The sequence below is a fragment of the Loxodonta africana genome, chromosome 1 (genome assembly GCF_030014295.1).
Source record: "Loxodonta africana isolate mLoxAfr1 chromosome 1, mLoxAfr1.hap2, whole genome shotgun sequence".
NCBI lineage: Eukaryota > Metazoa > Chordata > Mammalia > Proboscidea > Elephantidae > Loxodonta > Loxodonta africana.
This window is the reverse complement of record NC_087342.1, coordinates 166609698-166637049: the sequence shown is the minus strand read 5'-3', so window position 1 is coordinate 166637049 and position 27352 is coordinate 166609698.

The following is a 27352-nucleotide window of genomic DNA, read 5'->3' as shown; positions in this document are numbered from 1 at the left end:
AATCTTTCATTTGGTTGATTCAGTAGGTGAAATTTAATCGTAACTACTTATCTTTCAAAACCTCAATATCGGAGGCGGGGCCAAGAAGGCTGACTAGGTAGAAACTACCTCGGAACCCTCTTGCAACAAAGACATGGAAAAACAAGTGAATCGATCACATACATGACAATCTACAAACCCTGACCATCAAACACAGATCTAAAGAGTTGACTTGAGTGACAGAGACTGAAAACGAAGAACCATGGGGAAGCAACGACTGCTTTCGGAGCCTGGAGCCAACGTCCCACTCAGAAAACCTTGGCGTCGGGCTTTGGACTGGGTGCAGGGGAGCTGAGCACGGCATCCTGAGACAGCACAAATACAGGTTGCAGCCCTAGCCCCCAGAAGTGACCTCGGGGGAAGCCCAGCCAGTGTACACAGGCAGCGCAGCAACGCAGCTGACAGGAGGAGAAGTCACCGGGAGGCAGCAACTGATTTTGGATCCTGGAGTGCGGTGTCCCAGCTGGGGAACCTTGGCACTGGGCTTTGGACAGGGAACGAAGGAACTGACCAAGGCTTCTGAGACAGCACAAGCACAGGATGTGGGCCTGACCCTCAGGGGCAATCTCGACCCCGCCAATGAACACAGGCTACACACCCCTCGGGAATCTCAGATAAAACAGTCATCACCAAACAAGATAAGTAACTTTGTCTATATTCCAGGGTTCTACTCTCTCCTATTTATCTGATCCCTCCCCTCCCCTTCCCAGGCAGCTTCATTCACATTGGAATTTCCTGAGCCAGAGAGTGAAGTGCTCTGCTGGTTTTCCTTTTTTTTTTTTTTTTTCTGTCTTTTCCTAACCCATTCTCCTGGCCTGACAGAAGAAGCTACAAAAAACCCAGGGACCAAAAATCCTTCCCTAATTGGACTAAAAATACAGAACTAGCTCCAGCCAAGCATATGAGATCCACAGTCTTGGGCTTTCATCCCTAAAGGGAACAAAGGGGCTATTATAATGCAAAGGAAATTCTGATAGGGATCTGACTATAATTGTTTTAGCTGATTACTGGAAAGACAAGTTTCCCAGGTCTGATATCTCTGCGTATTCAACAGAGCCCTCACTGACCCACAATGGGGAACTGAGGGCTGAAGCTCCTCCCAGAAGACCTAGCCTCCTGCCTTAGGGTCTAAGGATGGTGACACCTACCAGTCTGTAGAGGTACTTGCATTGGGTGCCTGAGCTATAGCTGCAGAGCCCACCCACCAAAGTGCTTTAGGAAAAGAGACACACCTACCTCACTGGCACTTGGGGAAAGCCTGTCAGCATCCTGCCCCCTGGAGTGTGAACCCCTGCTGCTACTAGAATGTGGTGCACAAAACTATCACCGCTACTCCTCTAGGTGGATAGGTGGCAGTCTGCACCACACACTTGATGACCCAAAATCAGATTCTACTCAAGAATAGTGAATGGACTCTTAGGCTTACATATCTGGTAATAGCCCAAACCAGCTGGGAATAGGACATAAGTGATTTAAAGGGTACAACAATCAAGACAGCACAATCTAGTAGGCCGTCTACGTATATTGAAAGAAAACAAAACAAGACTCAGTGAGCAAATATAAAATAAATCATTACAATATCTTATAGATGGCTCGGAGATAGCAGTTGATATCAAACCACATAAAGAAGCAGACCATGATTGTTTCTAGAACTCCCCAAACTAAAGAATCAAAATCTTTCCCAGATGAAGATACAATCCTGGAATTGCCAGATACAGAATATAAAAATCTAATTTACAGAATGCTTCAAGACATCAGGGAAGACCTCATAAATGAAATAAGGCAATCTACAGAAAAAGCCAAGGAACACACTGATAAAGCAGTGGAAGAAATCAAAAAGATTATTCAAGAACATAGTGGAAAAATTAATAAGCTGCAAGAATCCATAGAGAGACAGCATTCAGAAATCCAAAAGATTAACAGTAAAATTACAGAATTAGACAACTCAACAGGAAGTCAGAGGAGCAGATTCGAGCAATTGGAATGCAGAGTGGGGAACCTGGAGGACAAGGGAATTGACACGAATATTGCTGAAAAAAAATCAGATAAAAGAATTAAAAAAAATATAAAGAAACGCTAAGAATCATGTGGGACTCTATCAAGAAGAATAACTTGCATGTGATTGGAGTCCCAGAACAGGGAGGGATAATAGAACATACAGAGAGAAAATAGTTGAAGATCTGTTGGCAGAAAACTTCCCTTACAACATGAAAGACGAAAGGATATCTATCTATCCAAGATGCTCATCGAACCCCATATAAGATTGATCCAAAAAGAAAATCATCAAGACATATTATCATCAAACTTGCCAAAACCAAACATAAACAGAAAATTTTAAAAGCAGCCAGGGATAAAGGAAAGGTCTCCTACAAAGGAGATTCAATAAGAATAAGTTCAGACTACTCAGCAGAAACCATGCAGTCAAGAAGGCAATGGGATGACATATATAGAGCACCGAAGGAGAAAAACTGCCAAACAAGGATCATATATCCAGCAAAACTCTCTTTCAAATATGAAGGTGAAATTAAAACATTTACAGATAAACACAAGTTTAGAGAATTTGTAAAAACCAAACCAAAGCTACAAGAAATACTAAAGGAAATTGTTCGGTCAGAAAATCAATAATATCAGATACCAGCACAACACAAGGTCACAGAACAGAACATCCTGATATCAACTCAAATAGGGAAATCACAAAAACAAATTAAGATTAATTTTAAAAAGAAAAAAAAAATGCTCAAAACAGGGAATCATTGAAGTCAATATGTAAAAGATCACAATAATCAAAAAGAGAGACTAAATACAGGAGGCATAGAACTGCCATATGGAGAGGGAAACAAGGCGATATAGGACAATACAAGTTAGGTTTTTACTTAGAAAAATAGGGATAAATATAAAGGTAACCACAAAAAGGTATAACAACTCCATAACTCAAAATAAAAACCGTGAAAAATCTAACGACTCAGCAAACATACATTCAACTACTATGAAAATGAGGAACACACACTTTACAAAGAAAAACATCTCAGCACGAAAAAGTAAGTGGAAAAATGAAACTGTCAACAACACACACAAAAAGGCATCAAAATGACAGCACTAAACACATAACTATCTATAATTACACTGAATGTAAACGGACTAAATGCACCAATAAAGAGACAGACAGTCTCAGACTGGATAAAGAAACACGATCCGTCTATATGCTGCCTACAAGAGACACACCTTAGACTTAGAGACACAAACAAACTAAAACTCAAAGGATGGAAAAAAATATATCAAGCAAACAACAAGCAAAAAAGAGCAGGAGTAGCAATATTAATTTCTGAAAAAATAGACTTTAAAGTTCAATCCACCACAAAGGATAAAGAAGGACACTACATAATGATTAAAGAACAATTGACCAGGAAGATATAACCATATTAAATATTTATGCACCCAATGACAGGGCTGCAAGATACATAAAACAAACTTTAACAGAACCGAAAAGTGAGATACACACCTCCACAATTATAGTAGGAGACTTCAGCACACCACTTTCGGAGAAGGACAGGACATCCAGTAAGAAGCTCAGTAGAGACACGGAAGACCTAATTGCTACAATCAACCAACTTGACCTTATAGAATTATACAGACCACTCCACCCAACTGCAACAAAGTATACTTTTTTTTCTAGCACACATTGAACATTCTCTAGAATAGACCACATATTAGGTCATAAAACAAACCTTTGCAGAGTCCAAAACATCGAAATATTACAAAGCATCTTCTCAGACCACAAGGCCATAAAAGTGGAAATCAATAACAGAAAAATCAGGGAAAAGAAATCAAATACTTGGAAACTGAACAATACCCTGCTGAAAAAAGACTGGGTTATAGAAGACATTAAGGAGGGAATAAAGAAATTCATAGAATGCAACGAGAACAAAAACACTTCCTATCAAAACCTCTGGGACACAGCAAAAGCAGTGCTCAGAGGTCAATTTATATCGATAAATGCACACATACATAAAGAAGAAAGAGCCAAAATCAGAGAACTATCCCTACCACTTGAACAAATAGAAAGTGAGCAACAAAAGAATCCATCAGGCTCCAGAAGAAAACAAATAATAAAAATTAGAGCTGAACTAAATGAATTAGAGAACAGGAAAACAATTGAAAGAATTAACAAAGCCAAAAGCTGGTTCTTTGAAAAAATTACAAAATTGATAAACGATTGGCCAGACCGACTAAAGAAATACAGGAAAGGAAACAAATAACCCGAATAAGAAATGAGGTGGGCCACATCACAACAGACCCAACTGAAATTAAAAGAATCATATCAGATTATTATGAAAAATTGTACTCTAACAAATTTGCAAACCTAGAAGAAATGGATGAATTCCTAGAAACACACTACCTACCTAAACTAACACAATCAGATGTAGAACAACTAAATAGAACCATAACAAAAAAAGAGATTGAAACGGTAATCAAAAAACTCCAAACAAAAAAAAGTGCTGGCCCTGACGGCTTCACTGCAGAGTTCTACCAAATTCTCAGAGAAGAGTTAACACCACTACTACTGAAGGTATTTCAAAGCATAGAGAATGATGGAATATTACCTAACTCATTCTATGAAGCCAACACATCCCTGATACCAAAACCAGGTAAAGACATTACAAAAAAAGAAAATTACAGACCTATATCACTCATGAACATAGATGCAAAAATCCTCAACAAAATTCTAGCCAATAGAATTCAACAACATATCAAAAAAATAATCCACCACAACCAAGTGGGATTTATACCAGGTTTATGCAAGGCTGGCTTAATATTAGAAAAGCCATTAATGTAATCCACCATATAAATAAAACAGAAGACAAAAACCACATGATCTTATCAATTGATGCAGAAAAGGCATTTGACAAAGTCCAACACCCATTCATGATAAAAATTCTCAGAAAAATAGGAATCGAAGGAAAATTCCTCAACATAATAAAGGGCATCTATACAAAGCCAACAGCCAACATCACCCTATATGGAGAGAGCCTGAGCATTTCCCTTGAGAATGGGAACCAGACAAGGATGCCCTTTATCACTGCTCTTCTTCAACATTGTGCTAGAGGTCCTAGCCAAAGCAATTAGGCTAGACAAAGAAATAAAGGGCATCCGGACTGGCAAGGAGGAAGTAAAGTTATCTCTATTTGCAGATGACATGATCTTATACACAGAAAGCACTAAGGAATCCTCCAGAAAACTACTGAAACTAATAGAAGAGTTTGGCAGAGTCTCAGGTTATAAGATAAACATACAAAAATCACTTGGATTCCTCTACATCAACAAAAAGAACATCGAAGAGGAAATCACCAAATCAGTACCATTCACAGTAGCCCCCAAGAAGATAAAATACTTAGGAATAAATCTTACCAAAGATGTAAAAGACCTATACAAAGAAAACTACAAAAGTACTGCTCCAAGAAACTAAAAAGGACCTACGTAAGTGGAAAAACAAACCTTGCTCATGGATAGGAAGACTTAACATAGTAAAAATGTCTTTTCTACTAAAAGCCATCTATACATACAATGCACTTCTGATCCAAATTCCAATGACATTTTTAAATGTGATGGAGAAACAAATCACCAATTTCATATGGAAGGGAAAGAAGCCCCGGATAAGTAAAGCATTACTGAAAAAGAAGAAGTGGGAGGCCTCGCTCTACCTGATTTTAGAACCTATTATACAGCCACAGTAGTCAAAACAGCCTGGTACTGGTACAACAACAGGCACATAGACCAATGGAACAGAATTGAGAACCCAGATATAAATCCATCCACATATGAGCAGCTGATACTTGACAAAGGCCCAGTGTCAGTTAATTGGGGAAAAGATAGTCTTTTTAAGAAATTGTGCTGGTATAACTGGATATCCATTTGCAAAAAAATGAAACAGGACCCATACCTCACACCATGCACAAAAACTAACTCCAAGTGGATCAAAGACCTAAATATAAAGACTAAACCGATAAAGATCATGGAAGAAAAAATAGGGACAACATTAGGAGCCCTAACACAATGCATAAACACAATACAAAACAATACCAAAAATGACGAAGAGAAACCAGATAACTGGGAGCTCCTAAAAATCAAACACCTATGCTCATCTAAAGACTTCACCAAAAGAATAAAAAAAACCACCTACAGATTGGGAAAAAATTTTCCGCTATGACGTCTCCGACAAGCGCCTGATCTCTAAAATCTATATGATTCTGTTAAAACTCAACCACAAAAAGACAAACAACCAATCAAAGCTGGGCAAAGGATATGAACCCGCACTTCACTAAAGAAGGTATTCAGGCAGCTAACAGATACATGAGAAAATGCTCTCGATCATTAGCCATTAGAGAAATGCAAATTAAAACTACGATGAGATTCCATCTCACTCCAACAAGGCTGGCATTAATCCAAAACACACAAAATAATAAATGTTGGAGAGGCTGCGGAGAGATTGGAACTGTTATACACTCTTGGTGGGAATGTAAAATGGTACAATCAGTTTGGAAATCTATCTGGCGTTATCTTAAACAGTTAGAAATAGAACTACCATACAACCCAGAAATCCCACTCCTCGGAATATACCCTAGAGAAATAAGAGCCTTTACACGAACAGATACATGCACACCCATGTTTATTGCAGCTCTGTTTACAATAGCAAAAAGCTGGAAGCAACCAAGGTGTCCATCAATGGATGAATGGGTAAATAAATTGTGGTATATTCACACAATGGAATACTACACATTGATAAAGAACAATGAGGAATCTGTGAAACATTTCATAACATGGAGGAACCTGGAAGGCATTATGCTGAGTGAAATTAGAGGCAAAAGGACAAATATTGTATAAGACCACTATTATTAGATCTTGAGAAATAGTATAAACTGAGAAGAACACATTCTTTTGTGGTTATGAGGTGGGGAGGGGGGAGGGTGGGAGAAGGTTATTTACAGATTTATTAGTAGATAAGAACTATTTTAGGTGAAGGGAAGAACAATACTCAGTACACGGAAGGTCAGCTCAACTGGACTGGACCAAAAACAAAGAAGGTTCCAGGATAAACTGAACGCTTTGAAGGTCAGAGGAACAAGGGCGGGGGTTTGGGGCTATGGCTTAAGGGGACTTCTAAATCAATTGGCAAAATAATTCTATTATGAAAACATTCTGCATCCCAGTTTGAAGTGTGGCATCTGGGGTCTTAAATGCTAACAAGCAGCCATCTAAGATGCATCAATTGGTCTCAACCCACCTGGATCAAAGGAGAACGAGGAATACCAAGGTCACACGATAACTATGAGCCCAAGAGACAGAAAGGGCCACATGAACCAGAGACTTACATCATCCTGAGACCAGAAGAAGTAGATGGTGCCTGGCCACAACCCATGTCTGCCCTGACAGGAAGCACAACAGAGAACCCCTGAGGGAGCAGGAGAACAGTAGGATCCAGACCCCAAATTCTCATAAAAAGACCATACTTAATGGTCTGACTGAGACTAGAAGAATCTCGGTGGTCATGGTCCCCAAACCTTCTGTTGGCCCAGGACAGGAACCATTCCAGAAGACAACTTATCAGGCATGGAAGGAACTGGACAATGGGTTGGAGAGAGATGCTGATGAAGAGTGAACTACTTGTATCAGGTGGACACTTGAGACTGTGATGACATCTCCTGTCTGGAGGGGCGATAGGAGGGTAGAGAGGGTTAGAAACTGGCAAAACCGTCACGAAAGGAGAGATTGGAAGGAGGGAGCGGGCTGACTCAGGGGGAGAGTAAGTGGGAGTATGGAGTAAGGTGTATATAAGCTTATATGTGACAGATTGACTTGATTTGTAAACTTTCACTTAAAGCACAATAAACATTATTTAAAAAAAAAACAAACCTCAATATCCTTGCCAGTGAATTAGTACTGGTAATACCTCCCCTCTGTGGTTGTTTTGAGAAATAGAGATGTACAAACTGTACAGATTAGTTAAAATGCTTAGTGCATTTTACATTCTCAAGATGCTAATTACTATCATTATTATACACTCAGCAAACTAAATAGCATTGGGCAGTGGGAGGATGTAAAAACTCAAATTTCATATACTTTAAATATTGAAATAGATTGCATTAATACATACATTTAATAATTAGATACTTGATGGCAAGACAAGTAAAATATCCTAAACCATTTACTTACTTATCATTCATTCTGGAAAACTTTAAAAATTCTTAAAAAAAAAAAAGATATTTAAACAAATAAACCCCCCCGTATTAATTTAACTATATATACTGCTAATACGTTAGGGAACGTTTAGAAGGTCTTTTATGTTTAAGTGTCAGTTATATCCAGGTATGTGACAAAACTAGATTATACTATATGTGCACTTCATTTCAGATAATACGATAGAAAAGAGAGTAAGTTTCTCATTGTTCTACTGCTGTTTATGTGTCTTTGACTCTAATAAAGTCTCCAACATCTATAGAGTACCAGTAAAACTTCCATTGCGAACAATCTATCCCCAATTCCAAAGACATTGTCCTTCCTTATACAAGCACATATTTTCTTCTAAAAAGGCTAAGGAAGGCAGCTCTACTGTTATATGCAAACAAAATAGTGAGTGTAGGGTCAAGTTAAGGTAGATGGAAGGCTTCCATCTGACATTGCATTTAGGTTCCTTTTTTTTTTTCTAGACGTAGGACTTACCCTTAGTGACAAATGTGGGCTTCTTCAATTAAAAGTATACTATCATTTTTTTTTTTTATCATTTAGTAATAATGGAAATATTGACACATCAAAGAGAAATATAAGCACTGCATACAAATGTAGGAATAGATAAGGAAGGCTAAACCGTCTATTTAGAATAATGTTTGGGGCAAAGGGAAGATATAGGATAAGAGAAGAAAAAGGCCACCTGGCTGTGTATAATAATGGGTGAACAGATAGATGATCGATTGATGTATCATGTAATTCTTAATGTCCTTTTGGCTTCTTTTCAAGGGTCATATTCTAAATTAAAGAATGAGAATGGATAAGAAAATTAAAAGCATTTATCATTAAACACTAAGAATGTAAAACAAAAGTGTTAATAATGATAAACTGAAATCTGATTTTAGAAAAACCTGTATTATGATTTAATATGCAGAATGGAGTTGGTAAGAAAATGAGAAAAAGATTAATGTGCTGTGACTGAACTCATAGTATGCTTGGTTTTGTTTTTGGTAAAATAGTATGTAATGGTAAGATAATCACCTCAAAAATCTAATAGGTGTGCTAATAAGAATTTTCTTTATCTGACAGAAACCACGGGAGAATGTCATGACATTAGAATAGGGCATTTATTAAGAATACAAACATCTACATCAAACTACAATGTCTATTTCTCGGAGGATGAATACAAAATCAAACAGCTGATATTATTCTAGATATGAGTAAATTCATTTGAATAAGTGATGTATTACTATGTAATTACTTTAGGTATAATCCCTAAGACAAGCCATGCAGGACAGATAACAATTGTGAATATTTTCATTAGTGAACATTTTGAGGAGTCCATGGGGTTTGTCCAGAAGATAAGACAGGAAAAAAAAAAAAAAAAAAAAAAACACATAGTCTAAATATAGACACTGGATTTAGGAAAAATAATTTGAGGGACTATGAATAAGATAACGATAGAAAATGTGCATGAAAATAGCTCTTATTTCAAAAGAAGATCCTCTAAAAATTCTAAAGATTACAGAACTCTTTGTGAGCGTTCTTTAAGCATAGTACTAAATGAAGCTATGGTATAAGTCTTTAACGCAACTGATTTTTTTTTCAGATTCTTTTCAAACTTCACAACTATTAGTGTGAAAATTGATGTTTACTAATCATCAAATTGAAAATACTGTTAAATCATAACAATAAATCATAGATTATACAACACAAGCATAAGTTTAGGTTAAAAGCAATCTCATTTAAAATGCACAAATTTTAATACAATAAAATTTTGCTGAGGATAATTCAAAAGCAGTTGGAGCAGTATTTCGACAGGGAAGTGCCAGAATTTCAAGCTAGATTCAGGAGAGGACTTGGAATCAGAGATATCGTTGCTGATGTCAGATGGACCCTGGCTGAAAGCAGAGAATACCAAAAAGATGTTTAAAAAAAAAAAAAACCTGTGTTTTATTGACTATGCAAAGGCATTCGACCATGTGGATCATACCAAATTATGCATAACATTGTGAGGAATGGGAATTCCAGAACACTTAATTGTTTCTCCTGAGGAACCTGTACATAGACAGGTAGCCGTTCCGACAGAGCAAGGGGATACTGCGTGTTTCAAAGTCAGGAAAGGTGTGCGTCGGAGCTCTATCCTTTCACCACACTTATTCAATCTGTATGCTGAGCAAAAAAATCTAAGAAGCTGGACTATATGAAGAAGAACGGGACATCAGGATTGGAGGAAGACTTGTTAACAACCTGCATTATAACAATATATATTCATGTTTGTGAATATTTCTGTAGCTATCAGGATGCATTTAATTTTGCCAAGAATGACAAAGTAGAATGTAGGTCAGAGAAACTGATACAATTTTTACAGTTTTCTTTATTCTAATTATTTTCTTCAAAATGTACTGAGTCTCTATTTGTGTTAACATCTTTGTTAGACCAATTGGAGCACGCAGTGTAATAAGCTGTAGCACTATAACATTGTTTAACAATGTATTCTTCTGAAGAAAGAAAAGGAAACCTTCAGAGAATTAATTTATTCTCCTGGCAATTGTGAAATCACTGTGTAATGAAAGCAGAATCGAGGACCAAATGTGTTATTCCACCGACAAAGCTTGAAATAAAAAGAGAAAATGATTAGAAATTAACCTGTACTTGGAGTCCTAAGCCTTTATAACGTACCTTTAATGTCACACATTAAAATAATTCTAAGTTGCATTCAATATGTTGAAATTGCAGGAAAAATGCTTATCTTTTTTTGAGTACAGTTTAATTTACCTTAGTTTAGTTCTAGTACCGGAAAGTATGATCAAAGGTGTGATTTTTTTGTGATGATTTGGTTATGATGTTTTATTACTGAATTGATTATTAAGAGATAAAAAAATGATTACTGTGAATTTGTTTAGAAAGCAGACAAAATCTAAAACTCAAAATCCATTTTAAGATGTTACATGTTGAGTGAAGAGATTTCATGGCCCATAATTTTATATATAGCTATAGATAGGTATGTAAATAGAAATGCGATTCTTCCAAAATTGCTTCAGATTATCTGAAAAATCAAGTATTTGAAAGTCAGGAAGATATATATATATATATATACATTTTTTTTATATATATATGTAGGTATATTTGTATATATACATGTATATATTATATTATGATATCAGAAGTAAAAAATATATTGTCTACAACCACATTAATATTCATAAGACTCTTTAATATTGATATTTATTATAATTCAGAGCAAATAATTATGTTGTATTTAAAGTAGCAAGGGGTTAATTAAGAGTTGTTTTCCTATACGATCTCTCACTAAAATACATGTTCACATATATATATTAACACTTGTAGTATTTATCTCTACTACCCCAATGTGGAATAATATTAGTTCAAATTTGGCTTTTCAGTGTAGATAAACACTCAAAATATTATCATTAGAATTTTCATCTAAAATATACTCAAAATTATCCTCTTCTGTAAATGTACAATATATGCTAAGGTAAGCAAGAAATTTTTAAATAAATCCTTGTTTGTTTTCAATTTGCTTATAAAATTTCACACTGATATTTACTTATTACATTAAAGTCCATCTAGAAAAATCAGATGAAAAATCACCAATTGACTCCCATCCCCAGAAATAATACAACACATATTATTTTGAAAATTGTTTTGCACATGGAGTTATCTTAGACATCTTTTTTATATGTAAACAGCCATACTTTTAAATTACTGCTTACATTTGCATAGAATGAATTTTTATTTATATTTATTTTATTTTCTAAACAAAGCAACACTGAACATGGTTGTTATTTTAAACAATTCTATAACAGACATTGCTGTATCCATTTTTGTCTTTGTTATCATTAACAATGTCCTAATGACCCTGACCCGTTTTGCATTTCTCTTTTTGTTTATATGTGATGGTTTTTGTAGGGAAGAATCTTAGAATTGGAAATGCTACATAAATGATTACAAACATTGTTGTTGTTCTTAGGTGCCGTTGAGTGGGTTCCTACTCATAGCAACCCTATGCACAACAGAATGAAACACTGCCCGGTCCTGCGCCGTTCTTACAATCATGTTATGCTTGAGCTCATTGTTGCAGCCACTGTGTCAATCCACCTCATTGAGGGTCTTTCCGCTGACCCTGTACTCTTCCAAGCATGATGTCCTTCTCCAGGGACTGATCCTTCCAGACAACATGTCCAAAGTATGTAAGACGTACTCTCGCCATCCTTGCTTCTAAGGCCCATTCCGGCTGTACTTCTTCTAAAACAGATTTATTCATCCTTTTGGCAGTACATGGTATAGTCAATATTTTTTGCCAACACCACAATTCAAAGGTGCCAATTCTTCTTTGGTTTTCCTTATTCATTGTCCAGCTTTCACATGCATATGATACAATTGAAAATACCATGGCTTACATCTTTGCTTTTCAACATTTTAAACAAGTCCTTTGCAGCAAATTTACCCAATGCAATGCATCGTTTGATTTCTTGGTTGCAATGCATGCTTTGATTTCTTGAATTAATTTTTAAAATTTATGTTTCTAGGTTTCTGTTCCGAAAAGTGATATTAATGCTCACTCTTAATAACAAGATATTAGAGTAACTATTTTACCACACATCTGATTTTGAAAAATCAGATGAAAAACGCATCTTATTTTTTGTTAATTTGCTTGTTCCTGATTCATTCTGTGTTTAAGCATCCTAAGATATTTTCATTTTTTAATATCTCATTTTTTAACAATTCATCTGTCAGTTTATTGTGCTGTGGTGGCCTGTGTATTGCTATGATGCTAGAAGCTACATAGTTTTATTTCACATATGAGAAAAAAAAAAAAAAAAATTTTATCAGAAGGGTCCTCAATTTTGGACAGATTTCAGTGGAGCTTCCAGATGAAGACAGAGTAGGAAGAAAAACCTGGTTAAGTACTACAGAAAAAATTGGCTAGTGAAAACCTTATGAATAGCAGCAGAACATTGTCTGATATAGTGCCAGATGATGGAAATATGACTGGGGAAGAGCCTTTTTCTCAAAGTAAAGTCAACCCTAATGACATGGATGGAGTAAAGCTTTCAGGATCTTCATTTGCTGATGTGGAACAACTCAAAACAACCAGAAACAGCTGAAAAGCTCCATTAATATTAGGAACCTGAAATGTACAAAGAAAGAATCAAGGAAAATTGGAAGTCATCAAAAATGAAATGCAGTGCTTTAAGATTGATATCATAGGCATTGGTGAGCTGAAATGGATTGGTATTTGTCATTTTGAGTCAGACAATCATACGGTCTACTGCATTAGGAATGACAAATTGAATAGGAATGGTGTTGCATTCATAGTCAAAAAGAACATTTCAAGATCTATCCTGAAGCACAGCACTGTTCAAACCAAACCCAAACCCACGGCCATTGAGTCGATCCCAACTCAGAGCTACCCTACAGAACAGAGAAAAACTGCCCCGTAGGATTTCCAAGGAGCATCTGGTGGATTTGAGCTGCTGACCTTTTGGTTAGTAGCCATAGCTCTTAACCACTACACCACCAGTGTTTCTACAATGCTGTCAGTGACAGGATAATATCCACATGCCTACAAGGAAGGCCAGTCAATACAACTATTATTCAAATTTATGAACCAAGCACTAATGCCAAAGATGAAAAAATTGAGGATTTTTACCAACTTCTGCAGTCTAAAATTGATCAAACATGCAATCAAGATGTATTGATAATTACTAGAGATTGGAATGCAAAAGGTGGAAACAAAAAAGAAGGATGGGTAGTTGCAAAATATGACCTTGGTGACAGAAACAACACAGGAGATAACATGACAAAAGTTTGGAAGGCCAACCACTTATCCATTTTTTATTCATTTTTCCAACAAAAATGGTGATCATACATGCAGACCTTACCAGATGAATACACAGGAATTAAATTGACTACATCTGTGGAAAGACACGGTGGAGAAACTGAATATCATCAATCAGAACAAGGCCAGGGGCCAACTGAGGAACACAGTACCAATTGGTCACATGCAAGTTCCAGCTGAAGATGAAGAAAATTAAAATAAGTCTACAAGAGCCAATGTACAACCTTGAGTATATCCCACCTGAATTTAGAGATCATCTCAAGAATAGATTTGACTCATTGAACATTAATGACTAAAGACCAGGCTAGTTTGAGATGACATCAAACACATCATGAATGAAGAAAGCAAGAAGTCATCAAAAAGACAGGAAAGAAAGAAAAGACCAAAATGGATGTTAGAAGAGACTCTGAATCTTGCTCTTGAAAATAGAGTAGCTAGAGCAAATGGAAGAAATGATGAAGTAAAAGGATTGAACAGAAGATTTCAAAGGGAGGAGGCAGAGCCAACACGGCAGTAAAGACAAAAGCACTATGCCATCCTTGTGCAGCAAAGAACCAAAAAACAAAGTAAAACAGATACAAACATCAATTCTGGAACACTAAGCACCAAATGAAGGAATAAAGAATTCAATCTGGCACCAAATGGAATAAGAGAAAGATGAAAACTATAGAGTGGAAGTCCCCTACTAGCTAATGTGGCATGGATTTGCCATATTGGACTACAGCCACCAAGGAACGTATACAGGGAGTATAGGAAGACAGATTCAAGGATCTCCCAAAAGGAGACAGAACACCTGGTAACCAGGGATATATGCTTTCCCACTCCCCACCTTTCTTCAACATATTTGGCCTCTTCCACTTTTCAATAGGCCACAGTTGCTCAGCCAGAGAGACACCAGCTAACTGCCACCCAGTATCCGGCCCCTTCAGTGCCATTTTTTGTTTGTTTGTTGCCTCTCTCTCCTTCTCTCTCTCCCCTTCTCCCTTTTCTTTCTCCCACCCAGCTAGCTTCTCTATCTCTTCCATCCTTCCTTTCCTTTCTTGGTTTTTTTGCTTCATTCTTTTTTTTTTTTTTTTCCTTTTTCTTCTCTCTCCTTTCCTTTCTCTCATCAACCTAGCCCTGTGCACAGCCCCCACCCCTTCTTGAGGGGCCATGCTATACTACTCAGCTGGAGGGTCACTGGCACGTGAGATCCCTGGGTCTGTGCTGCTGTCACCGACTGGCTCCCTCAGTGCCATTTTATTTATTGTTTCTTTTTGTTTTATTTTATTTTATTGTTTTTGATGTTGTTTCTTCTTGTTTTTTCTCGCTTCCTTCCTTTCCTCTCTTCTACCCACCTAGCCCCGTACACCACCCCCCAATTCTTGGTGGGCTGTGCTGTACTACTCAGCTGGAGAGCACCTAGCACACAGCCTCCCTGGGTTTGCATTGCTCCACAGGCCAGCTCCCTCAGTGTCATATTTTTTATTTTTCTTTATCTTTCACCTTCTCCCTTTTCCTTCTACCTTCCACCTAGGCTCTGTGTTACCTCTGCCCCTTTCTGACAGACTGTGCCATACATGTGGTGAGAAAGTCATCAGCTCACCATCACCCCAATTCTGCCATGTGGCCAATGGCCACCTCTCCCACCACCTTATTTATTATTATTATTTTGTTGTTGTTGTTTTATTATATAATTTATATTGGTTGGTTGTTTCCTTCTCTCACATTCCCCTTTCTTTTCTCCTGCTCACCTAGCCCTGTACACTGCTCACGTCCCTTCTCAAAAGGCAGAATTGCACCACTCAGCTGGAGAGACACTGGTACACGGTCTTTCTGAGTCTACCCTGCCCCTACCAGCCAAATGCTATCATGCCACCTTTTTATTTATTTATTTTTATTTTTACCTTCCTTTTTTTCTTTTTTGTTTCAATTCTCTTGTTTCTGCCTATTCTTTCTCTTCTTTCACTCACACATTTAACACCACACATCATATCCTCTCCCTCCCTCCTGCCTATCTGCACCGTGCACCAAGCACTGTGCCCCTGAGTTGTATTGATGCAGTCCCCCAGACTCCTCTCTGCACTGCTTCCCGGCCCCACACCATTGGCCCAGTTCATACTGCAAACTACCCATTCCAGGCACTTTCTCCCACTGGATTCGCCCTGCTGCACCATATCTGAAGGACAGTATCATGCCCACAGGTGAGCAAACAACAGAGCACTCTAAGCTTGCATGCCAAGACACAAACAAATGAAACAAAAAAGCAGGATGAAACAGATAAATATTCAATAAATAAACAAAGAAAAGGATTTCTGAATGTCCCAGAGATAGTAGACAATATCAAAACATATTACAAAAAAAGAAAGAAAGAAAAGGACTGGATGGCTCCAATAAGTGACCAAAATAATACACCAGAGGACCATCTAGTAGAAGAAAAACACTGGAATTACCTGACAGGGAATTCAAAACTCTAATATTCACGGTTCTCCAAGAGATGAAGGGGAAAGCAGACAAAAACAAGGAAAAAATAAACAAATACAGATGAAATTAGGGAAAACACACACAAAAAAAACAATGGAAGAATTCAGAAAACTAATACAGGAACAAAATGTAAAAATAAACTCACAACTAGAATTCATTCAAAAACAGCAATTAGATATCCAAAAGATAACAAGATTTCAGAAATGGACAGTGCAATAGGTTTTAGGAGCAAATTTGAAAAAACAGAAGACAGGGTGAGTGAAATATAGGACAAATCCTTGGATACCACTTTGAGGAAAATTCAGAGAAATAAATGTAGAAAAATGAAGAAACCCTGAGAACGATGTGGGATACAATCAAAAGAAAAAATTTGCATGTGATAGGAGTTCCAGGACAGGGAGAGAAAATGGAAAACACAGAGAGGATCATTAAGGATTTGCCAACAGAAAATTTCCCTAATATCATGGAAGGTGAAAAGCAGACCATCCAAGAAGCTCAAGGAAACCCATATAGACCCCAAAAGAAGGTCAAGAAGATATAACATAATCACACTTGCTAAAACCAAAGACAAAGAAAGAACCCTGAGAGCACCTAGAGAAAAAAAACAAAAAAATCACATACAAAGTGGAAACAATAACTCTAAGCTCTGATTACTTGGCAGAAACCACGCAGGCAAAAAGTCAATGAGATGACATATATAAAGCCTTGAATGAAAAAAACTGCCTACCAAGAATAATGTGTTCTGAGAAACTCTTGCTCAAATATGGTGAAATTATGTCATTTCCAGATAAACAGAAATTCAGAGAATATGAAAAAAAAAACCCAAACTTAAAAGAATTATTAAAGGGAATCCTTTGGTTAGAAAAACAACAATATCAGACAACAATCTGAATCTAGGATGAAAGACAGCATCAGCCAGATACCAACCTACGTAATGAAGTATCAAGGATAAAACAAAACTAAAAGATATACAACGGGGAACTAAAGGGGTCAATCTGTAAATGACAACAACGTCAGAACAATAAGGGAATAAATGGTGTAGGTATACAACTTTCAAATGAAAAGGAAGTCCAGGCAATATCAAGTAATAAAAGACTGGTTTAAATTTAGGAAAAAAAAAAAAAAATTTTTTTTTTTTTTGAAGATGGGGTAAATTTCAAGGTAAACACAAAGAAAGTAAACAAACTTACTCATCAAAATAAGGAAGAAAAACAAAGTCTCAGTAAACACAAAATCTACAATAATGAAAGACAAAAAAAAATCCACAGGCAAAAGGAATTCAGCACAGAAGAGTAAGAGGAACAAAGGAAATGTAAGCACCACGAAAAATCACTACAAAATGACAGCAATAAACTCATACCTATCAATAATCATACTGAACATAAATGGCTTAAATGCACCCATAAAGAAATAAAGAGAGAGAGCGATAAAATGGATAAAAAAAGAGGACCCACCATTTTCTGTCTACAAGAGACACAGCTCAGAAACAAAGACATAAATACACTAAAAATCAAAGGATGAGAAAAATACATTAAAAAAAGCAGCAGCAACAAAAAAAGCAGGAGTGGCAATACTAATCTAATATAAAATAGACTTTAAGGCAAAATTCAGCATAAAAGACAAGGAAGGAAATTATATAATGATTAAAGGGACAAGCCACCATGAGGACATAACCATAATAAATATGCACCCAATCACAGGGCTCCAAAACACATAAAACAATCTCTAACAGCACTGAAAAGAGAAACTGACAGTTCAGTAATAATATTAGGAGGCTTCAATGCACCACTCTTGGTAAAAGACAGAGCATCTAGAAAGAAGCTCAACAAAGTTACAGATCGAAAGGCTGCAATCAACCAACATGACCTCATAGATAAATATAGAACACTTCATTAACAGCAGAAAGTATACATTCTTTTCCAATGCACATGGGACATTCTCAAGAATAAGCCACACATCAACCCACAAAGCAACCCTCAGCAAAATCCAAAACACTGAGATAATACAAAGTATCTTCTCTGATCACAATGTCATCAAAGTAGAAATTATAATAGGAAGAGAAAGGAAAAAAAAAATCAAATACATGGAAACCAAAGAACATCTTGCTGAAAAACCACTGGGTAATGAAGAAATCAGAGATGGAATCAAAAAATTCCTAGAATCAAACAAGAATGAAAACACATTATACCAAAACCTTTGGGACACAGCAAAAGCAGTGCTCAGATTTATAACAATAGATGCACACATCAAAAATAAGATAGGAACAAAATCAAAACATTAGCTATACAACTCAAACAAATAGAAATAGAATAGCAAAAGAAACTGACAGCAAACAGAAGAAAGGAAATAATAACAATCAGAATAGAAATAAATGATATAGAGAATAGAACAATAGAAAGAATCAACAAAAGTTGGTTCTTTGAAAGGATCAACAAAATTGAAAAACCACTGGCCAAATGGACAAAAGAAAAACAGGAGAGGACACAAATAACCTAAATAAGAAATGAAATGGAGGGCATTACAAGAGACTCAAATGAACTAAAAAGGATCATAATAGAGTACTATGAAAAACTATATTCCAAACATTTGAAAACCTAGAGGAAATGGGCAACTTTCTAGGAACACACTAAATACCTAAACTAACACCAACTGAAGTCTAAAATATGAACAGAAGAATAAAAAGAGAAAGGATTGAAAAGGTAATTTAAAAAAAAAAAAAAAAAAAAACTCCCAACAACAACAAAAAAACGCTGGCCCAGATGGCTTCACTGGAGAATTCTACCAAACATTCAGAGAGGAGCTTGCACTACTACTACCCAAACTATTTCAGGTATAAGAAAGGAAGGGATACTTCCGAATTCATTCTATGAAGCCAGAATAACCCTGATACAAAAACCAGGCAAAGACACCACAAAAAAGAAAATTACAGACCAGTATCTCTCAGAAATATAGATGCAAAAGTTCTCAAAATTCTAGCCAATAGAATTCAGCATCATATAAAAAATAATATGCCCCGAGCAAGCAGGTTTCATACCAGATATGCAAGGATGGTTCAAAGTTAGAAAATCAATGTAACCCACCACATAAATAAAACAAATGAAAAGAATCACATGATCATCTCAATAGACACAGAAAACTCATTTGATAAAGTCCAACACCCATTTATGATTAAAAAAAAAAAACTCCATAAAATAGGTATAGAAGGGAAATTCATCAACAAAATGAAAGGCATCTATACAAAAACAACAGCCAACATCATAATTAACAGAAAGAACCTCAAAACATTCCCCCTGAGAACTTGAACAAGACAAGGATGTGCTTAGTCAACACTCCTATTTAACATTGTACCAAAAGTCCTAGTCAGAGAAATGAGGCAAGAAAAAGAAATAAGCGTATCCAAACTGGTAAGGAAGAAGTGAAACTGTCCCTATTTGCAGATGATATGATGCTATACATAGAAAACCCAAAAGACACCACAAGAAAACTACTGAAACTAATCTATTCAGCAGAGTACCAGGATACAAGATAAACATACAAAAACCAGTTGAATTCCTTTACAAGGAATCCAAAGATAACTATGAAAAGGAAATCAGGAAAACAATGCCATTTATAATACCCCCTAAAAAACAAAATACTTAGGAATAAATCTAGCCAGGGGTGTAAAAGGCCTATCCAAAAAAAAAAAAAAAAAAAAACTACAAAACACTACTCAAAGAAACCAAAAAAAAAAAGAGCATAAATGAAAAAAACATACCATTCTCATGGATAGGCAGGCTCAACATTGAGAAAATGTCAATTGTACCAAAAGTAATCTACCAATTCAATGCAATACTGATCTAAATACCAACAGCATTCTTTAATGAGAGGGAAAAAGTAATCATAAACTTTATATGGAAAGGAAACAGGCCCCAAATAAGTGAAACACTATTGAAGAACAAAAATAAAGTAGGAGAACTCATACTACCTACCTCAGAACATACTATACAGCTACAGTAATCAAAACAGCCTGATGCTGATACAATGACAGACACATTGACCAATGGAATAGAATCAAGAACCCAGATGTAAATCCATCCACCTATGGTCACCTGATCTTCGACACAGGCTCAAAGTCCATTAAATGGGGAAAACACAGACTTTTTTAACAAATGGTCCTGGCAAAACTGGATGTTCATCTGGAAAAAAAATGAAGCAGGACCCATACCTCACACCATACACAAAAACTAATTGAAAATGGATCAAAGACCTTAATATAAAACCAAAACTATAAAGATCATAGAAAAAAAAAATAGGGTCAATGCTAGAAGACCTAGTACATGGCATAAATAGGGTATAAGCCATAACTAATAATACATTAAACCTCAGAATATAAGCTAGCTATCTGGGATCATCTAAAAATAAAACACTTATGCTCATCAAAAGACTTCACCAAAAGAGTAAAAAGAGAACCTACAAACTGGGAAAAAATTTTTGGCTATGACAAATCTGACAAAGGTCTAATCTCTAAAATGTGTAGAGGAAATCCAACACCTCTACAACAAAGAGACAAATAATCCAATTAAAAATTGTGCAAAGGATATGAACAGACACTTCACCAAAGAAGAGATTCAGGCAGCTAACAGACACATGAGGAAATGCTCATGATCTCTAGCCATTAAAAAAAGAAGAATGCAAATCAAAACTACAATAAGATACCATCTCACCCCGACATTACTGGCATGAATTAAAAAAAAAAATAACAAATGTTGGACAGGCTGGAGGGAGACTGGAACACACTGGTGGTAGGATTGTAAAATGATACAACCATTCTGGAAAACAATATGGCACTTCCTTAAAAAGCTAGAAATAGAAATACCAATACTTTGTATTATCTCAATGTTTTGGGTTTTGTTGAGGGTTGCTTTGTGGCCTGATGTGTGGTCTATTCTCGAGAACGTCCCATTTGCATTGGAAAAGAATGTATACTTTCTGCTGTTAATGAAGTGTTCTATATATATCTATGAGGTCATGTTGGTTGATTGCAGCCTTTAGATCTGTAACTTTGTTGAGCTTCTTTCTAGATGTTCTGTCTTTTACCAAGGAATACATCCTGGAGAAATAAGACCCATCACACAAATAGACATATGTATACCCATGTTCACTGCAACATTATTCACAGTAGCAAAAAAGATGGAAAGAACCTAAGTCCCCACCAACAGAAGAATGGATAAACAAACTATACACAGATTGGGATACTATCCAACAATAAAAAACAATGGCAAATCTGTGAAACATCTCATAACATGGATGAATCTGGAGGGCATTATGCTGAGTGAAATAAGTCAATCACAAAAGGACAAATATTGTACGAGACTGCTATTGTAAAAAGTCATGAAAAGTTTTACAAACAGAAAGAAAAATCTTTGATGTTTACTAGGGAGGAAAGGGTGGGGAGAGAAAAACACTAACTAGAAAATAGCCAAGTGGTAACTTTGGTGAAGAGTAAGACAGTAGACAATTCTGGGGAAGTCAGCACAGCTTGGCCAAGGCAAGGTAATGGAAGCTTCATAGGCATATCCAAACTCCCTGAGGGAAAGAATTATTGAGCTGTGAGGCCTGGGACCATGGTCTTGGGGGACATCTAGCTCAATTAGCATAACATAGTTTATAAAGAAAGTGTTCTACATCCTGTTTCGGTGAGTAGCATCTGGACTTTTAAAAGCTTGTGAACAGCCATCTGAGATACTCCACTGGTCCCATCCTGTCTGGAGCAATGGAGAATGAAGAAAACCAAAGACATAAGGGAAAGATTAGTCCAAAGGACTAATTGACCACAACTACCACAGCCTTTACCAGACCGAGTCCAACACAATTAGATGGTGCCCAGCTGTCACCACTGACTGCTCTGACAGGGACCACAAGAGAGGGACCCAGATAGAGCTGGAAAAAAATGTAGAACAAAATTCTAACTTGCAAAAAAAGACTAGACTTATTGGTCTCAAAAAGACTGGAGTAACCTCGAGATTATGGCCCCTGGACACACTTTTGACTTAGTACTGAATTCTCTCTTGAGGTTCACCCTTTAGCTAAAGATTATAAAACCCAACAATTTGAGACTAAATGGGTACACCAGCCCAGGGGCAAGAACAAGAAGGCAGGAGGGGACAGGAAAGCTGGTAATGGGGAACACAGGGTGGAAAATAGAAAGTATTGACATGTCTGGTGTTGGCAATCAATATACATATTAATTGTTTAGTGAGAAACTCATTTGCTCTATAATCCTTCATTTAAAGTAAAATAAAAAATAAAAACTCTAAAAAGAAAATTTCAAAGGTAAACTCCAAAAGACAAAGTATTACAATGAAATGTGTGAAGACCTGGAGTTAGAAAACCAAAAAGGAAGAACACCCGTGGCAAACAGGTTTCAGCTGAACTTCCAGACTGTTAAGGGATATTGGGTGGTTTAAAATCAGAAAAAGTGTTTGTCAGGGTACCCTTTCACCACACTTATTCATTCCGTATGCTGAACAAATAATCCAAGTAGCCGGACTATATGAGGAAGAACATGGCATTAGGATTGGAGGAAGACTCATTAACAACCTGCAATATGCAAATGACACAACCTTGTTTACTGAAGCAAAGACTCGAAGCTCTTACCGGTGAAGATCAAAGACCACAGCCTTCAGTATGAATTACACCTCAACATAAAGAAAACAAAATCCTCACAACTGGACCAATAGGCAACATCATGATAAATGGGGAAAAGATTGAAGTTATCAAGGGTTTCATTTGACTTGGATACACAATCAACACCCATGGCAGCAGCAGTCAGGAAATCAAATAACACTGCACTGGGCAAATCTGCTACAAAAAACCTCTTTAAAGTGCTAAAAAGCAAAGATGTCACTTTGAGGACTAAGGTGTGCCTCACCCAAGCCATGGTATTTTCAGTCACCTTATATACATGGGAAAAGTGGACAATGAATAAGGAAAACCGAAGAAAAATGGATGCCTTTGAATTAAGCTGTTGGTGAAGAATGTTAAATATACCATGGACTGCTAGAAGAATGAACAAATCTGTCCTGGAAGAAATACAGGTAGAGTCGTCCTTAAAAGCAAAGATGGCAAGGCTTTTTCTCACATAGTTTGGACATGTTATCAGGAGGGACCAGACCCTGGAGAAAGACATCATGGTTGGTAAAGTAGCGAAAAAGAGGAAGACCTTCAATGAGATTAACTGACACGGTGGCTGCAACAATGGGCTGAAACATAGCCATGATTGTGAGGATGGTGGAGGACCAGGGTGTGTTTCATTTCGTTCCCTCTGGGGTCACTATGAATTAGAACAGACTCAAAGATACCTAACAACAAGAACAAGAAGACATTTTCATTTTTTTAAATTAAGTTATTTTTTACCTGGCTGTCTTTTTTAATCATTAATAATGACTTTGAAACAAAAGGATTTTTACTGTCAAGAAAAAAAAATATGTACACAATCTTTTTTTTTTTTTTTCTGTGAACAAAAGGCAACGGAATTCACTGTTTTCTGTAAAACTAGTGTCAATCGATTCAGGCAGGTCAGAAGGACACTACTTCAGAACCAATCTGTTATGAATGTAGATAACATAAACATCTGTGTGTTTAGGTTATTAATTCAATAAAGATAACTTCTATGTGTCCTAAAAGAGGTTTTCAACTAATAAATTTATAAACAGATTTGTCAGGCTTATTTTTGCTCTGGGCAAGGGCATTTTAAATCATGCCGGGGATAAGAGAAGGATCTTCAGTCCACTCATAAATGATGAGCCTAGACTGGCTGCATTTTATAACATAAACACATGGGATCTGGATTAAGACACATTATAAAGGTGGTAAATGAGCACATTTCAGAGCACTGGATTAGGGCATTTCAGTGTAGTGGGAGGATACCAGAGCGACATTAATATGTGCTCAAATTACAGAGGCTCTGGAGAAATGCAGCTCTCCACAGTGAAAACTGAAATTGTCTTTGTAATTTTAGTATTACAAAATATTAAAGATTATTTTAAATTTAACTTATTTACCAATTTGCTCAGGAGGCAGGAAATGTGATATTTTCATATGATGTATAGATTGTGATCTTTCCCAGCTTATCTAGAAATCAATACCTATAATAGGAATTACTAAAAAAAAAAAAAAAAAAATTACTAGAGCCTCATTAACCCCAGATTGAAGAATGTCATTTTATAACAATTCTCTGACCATACTAGATTCATATTAAAATGTTAGAAAATTATTCTAATAGATGAGGCAGCTGAGGTATTACATTCATTTTTAAATTGTAAATTCTAAGTAGTGATGCATGCTCCTATCAAGAAAACAGAGGCAGGGAAGGTTAGCTGCGTTTACCTTTATAATCCTGCTCCCAAATCTTATTAGTGTGTATGAAAATAACCTTACATTTTCCTCCATTACATTTCTTTAAGGAGTACACAGCAACCATAGTTTATATATCTAAGGATGAAACAGGGTAGGTAAATAATCACAAAATAGTAACTGCCTTTCTTGTGCATATAGCATAAACACAGACTTTTTTTTTTTTTTTTCTGAATGGAATCTTTAGGTTAGTGAAACCTTTCAAGGTCAGGGTGTATTCTAATATATTTTCCCTTGAAAGCATTTAACAGCACATTCTCATTTGAACTATTACTCATTCAATAAAGGAGCAATATTTTTGATAAATTGTGAAAAATACTTTTGCATATTTAAACCAATGAACACTTCAATCACAGCAGTATAGACAGCTCTAGAGATTGCAAGAATGCCAATTCCAGAAGATTGGTGAGTTATGAATATGTTCGCCTGTTTTATTTTACACAACAGAGTCTGTAATAATAATAAAGACATTTTAAATATTAAAAAATCACACCAGCTATATTTTAAATTGTTTTAAAGGAAACCAATGAAACATACAAAAACTACTCTGGCTTTTACTAGTCGAGATTTGTTATACATACATTATTTGACAAGCTGTGTGCTCACACATTATGGAAGAAAAACACCACAGTAATGATACAACGTATTTATTTAAAGTTAAAAAATATTTTACAATAGATTATTTTTAATCGGTGAAAACTATGCTAGACATGGGTTGTCTCTTTCCAGCTCTGTTTCCCTTTTGATATTTGGAAGACTGTTTTAAAAAGAAAGACTGGGTTAAGAAGACAAACTTGACATCTTGATTATTTTAACTGGGGGAAATGGACTTGATATTGTTGTTGCTGTTATTAGGTGCTGTCAGGTTGGTTCTGACTCATAGGGACACAATGTACAACAGAACGAAACACTGCCTGGTCCTGCACCATCCTAACAATCATTGCTATGTTTGAGCCCATTATTGTATCCACTGTGTCAATCCATCTTATTAATGGTCTTCTTCTTTTTCAGTGATGCTCTACTTTACCAAGCATGATGTCCTCCTCCAGGGTCTGGTCCCTCCTGATAATATGTCCAAAGCACCTGAGATGAAATCTTACCATCCTTGCTTCCAAGGAGCCTTCTGGCTGTACTTCTTTCAAGGTAAACTTGTTCATGCTTCTGGTAATCCATGGTATATTCAATACTCTTTGCTAATATCATAACTCAAAGGCATCAATTCTTCTTCAGTCTTGCATTTTTTTTTGTCCTGTTTTCACATGCATACAAGGCAATTGAAAATATCATGGCTTGAGTCAGGTGCACCTTAGTCTTCAAAGTGAAATCTTTGCTTTTCAACACCTTAAAGAGGTCTTTTACAGAAGGTTTGCCCAGTGCAATAATACATTCTTCATTTTCTCAACTGCTGTTTCCATGGGTGTTGATTGTGGATTCAAGTAAAAGGAAATCTCTGACAACTTCAGGCTTTTCCCCATTTATCATGATGTTGCTTATTGGTCCAGTTGTGAGGATTTTTGTTCTCTTTACGTTGAAGTGTAATCTATACTGATGGCTGTAGTCCCTAATCTTCATTAGTAAGTGCTCCAAGTTCTCTTTGCTTTCAGCAACCATTTAACAGCACAGTAACATTCGAGCTATTACTCATTTAATAAATGAGAAATATATTTGATAAATTAAGGAAAATACTTTCATATATTTAAACCAACATGCACTTAAACGACAGCTGTATAGACAGCACCAGAGATTGCAAGAATACCTATTCTGAAGATTGGTGAGTTATGAATGAGTTTGCTTGTTTTATTTTATACAATAGATGGTATAATAATAATAAACAAGACATTTTAAGTTTTAAAAATATCACAACAACTTGACAATATTAATGAGTACATAAAGACATAAATGGGAGTCTCTTGAAGTTTGGTGTCTTTATAGGCGACTAGGAATGATTTAATAAAGACAGAGCATGAATTGAAATAAATTAATTCATAACTAGGAAAAGAGTAGGTATTCCTAATCCCTCCCCCCAAAAAGCAAACCCACTGACATCGAGTCGATTCCTACTAGCAACTGTCTTATACATCTAGTGCTGCTATAACAGAAAAACCACAATCAGTTGGCTTTAACAAAGTGAAATTTATTATCTCACAGTCTAATAGGCTAGAAGTCCAAATTCAGAGAGTCAGATCCAGCGGAAGGCTTTCTCTCCCAGCAAGCCTTGATGCAGGATGGGCACACTGTCACTTTTTTTTTTTTTTGATATCCCATACGCAAAAGTAAGTCAAGCAGAGGCGGGGCCGAGATGGCAGACTAGGTGGACGCTACTGCGGATCCCTCTTGCAAGAAAGACTCGGAAAAACAAGTGAATCGATC